Genomic DNA, 2,393 nt, shown 5'->3' with positions numbered 1-2,393 from the left:
TTCCAGTGAAGCTCCATGCAAACTGGAGGAGCAAAACCTCTTCTCAGGTGCTTTAGGACCCCTAAGACTCGATGTTGGGTTCAGAGTAGGATCTCTGTCCTTCTTTCATCCCCCCACTCTTGTTTGGCTGCATCTTGTTTGTGCCATTTTCTCCTTTCTGCATCCTTCTACCCTTTTGACATCTCAATCGTTCCTCTACCACTATTATCACTGCCTTTGTCTTGTGCTCTGGCCACACCCTCAATCTCAGAGCATTGAGCTGTACAGCATGGAAACAGACCCTTCGGTCCATGCTGACCAGTTATACTAAATTAATCTAGTCCCATTTGCCAACATTTGGCCCATATCCCTCTAAACCCTTCCTATTCATATATCCATCCAGATGCCTTTTAAATGTTGTAATTGTACCAGCCTCCACCACTTCCTCTGGCAGCTCATTCCACACACGCACCACCCTCTGAATGAAAAAGTTGCCCCTTAGATCCCTCTTAAACCTTTTCCCTCTCACTTTAAACCTATGCCCCTCTAGTTTTGGTCTCTCCTACCCTGGGAAAAAGACCTTGGCTATTCACCCTATCCATGCCCCTCATGATTTTATAAACCTCTATAAGGTCACCCCGCAGCCTCCGACGCTCCAGGGAAAATAGTCCCAGCTTATTCAGCCTCTCCCTACAGCTCAAACTCTCCAACCCTGGCCACATCCTTGTAAATCATTTCTGAACCCTTTCAAGTTTCACAACATCCTTCCTATAACAGGGAGACCAGAATTGCACACAGTATTCCAAAAGTGGCCCTAACCAATGTCCTGTACAGCCTCAACATGACCCTCCCAACTCCTATACTCAATACACTGACTAATAAAGACAAGCGTACCAAACACCTTCTTCACCGCCCCGTCTACCTGCGACTCCACTTTCAAGGAGCTATAACCCCAAGGTCAGAGATGGTAATAACTGCCGATGCTGGAGTCTGAGATAACACAGTGGGGAGCTGGAGGAACACAGCAGGCCAGGCAGCATCAGAGGGGCAGGAAAGTTGATGTTTCGGGTTGGGACCCTTCTTCAGAAAACCCCAAGGTCTCTTTGTTTGGCAATAATAAGGTCCTGGGGAGTATTAAGTGTATGTCCTGCCCTGACGCAGCACCTCACATTTATCTAAATTAAACTCCATCTGCAACTCCTCGGCCCATTGGCCCATCTGATCAAGGTCCCATTGCATTCTGAGATAACTTTCTTCACTGTCCACCTCCACTTGCTACTCTTTTCCCTCTGACTTCAGCACCTCAAACAGTATTTTCCATGGCCTTTTGATTCTGAAGGAGAGTCATATCAGACTCGAAACCTTAACTCTGTTTTTCTCTCCACAGACACTGCCGGACCTGCTGCGTTTCTCCAGCAATTTCTGTTTGGGTTTCAAACTCCAGACCACCTGCTCTTGCGTTACTCCCAAGTCCAAATGCTCAGCAGCCCTTGGGGCTAAACGTTTCAGGGGAAACCAGGTCAATCCTCATTAGCTCCTCCGACTCCCTTTCCCTCCCTCCCCTATCCTCCTCCCACTTGATCTCAATCCTATTGCCGACAGCTGGAAGTTTTGAAGATACAAACAGGAAATTACTGAGTTAATGTAGCACCTGGAAGGGGCTGAGTGGCAAATACAGTCCCCATACAGTGAGCAGTAGGTGGCTACAGTAATAGTTACATTTATATAGCACCGCTGTAACAGCTCAAACCATTCATGACGGTAACTCCCTTTGGAGTACAGAGCCACATCTGTACTTCACAGCCTTGGGGAAGTGTGAAAAATTCCCACGGAATCAGACATTTGTGCATCCCAATCCCAATCCCAATCCCAATCCGGATATGGCTGATCTTCACCCAGTCTGGCCGTCCGAGACCGGGAGTCAGGGAGTGCAGCAATGTCTGAGGCACCTCCCTGCTCAGGGAAAGAAGCATTGTACAACCATAAGACATTGGAGCAGAAATTAGGCCATTCGGCCCATCAAGTCTGCTCAGCCATTCAATCATGGCTGATAAGTTCCTCAACCCCATTCTCCCGCTTTCTCCCCGTAACCCTTGATCCCCTTGATAATCAAAAACCGATCTATCTCAGTCTGAAATGTACTCAATGACCAGGCCTCCACAGCCTTCTGTGGCAGTGAGTTCCATAGATTCACCACTCTCTGGCTGAAGAAGTTTCTCCTTATCTCCGTTCTAAAAGATCTTCCCTTTACTCTAAGGCAGTGCCCTCGAGTCCTAGTCTCTCCTACCAATGGAAACATCTTCCCAACATCCACTCTGCCCAGTCCATTCAGTGTTCTGTAAGTTTCAATTAGATCCCCCCTCATCCTTCTAAACTCCAATGAGTATAGTCCCAGAGTCCTCAAACGTTCCTCA

This window comes from Rhincodon typus, chromosome 39 (genome assembly GCF_021869965.1).
Source record: "Rhincodon typus isolate 14 chromosome 39, sRhiTyp1.1, whole genome shotgun sequence".
Lineage (NCBI taxonomy): Eukaryota > Metazoa > Chordata > Chondrichthyes > Orectolobiformes > Rhincodontidae > Rhincodon > Rhincodon typus.
Note: the sequence above shows the minus strand (reverse complement) of the source record.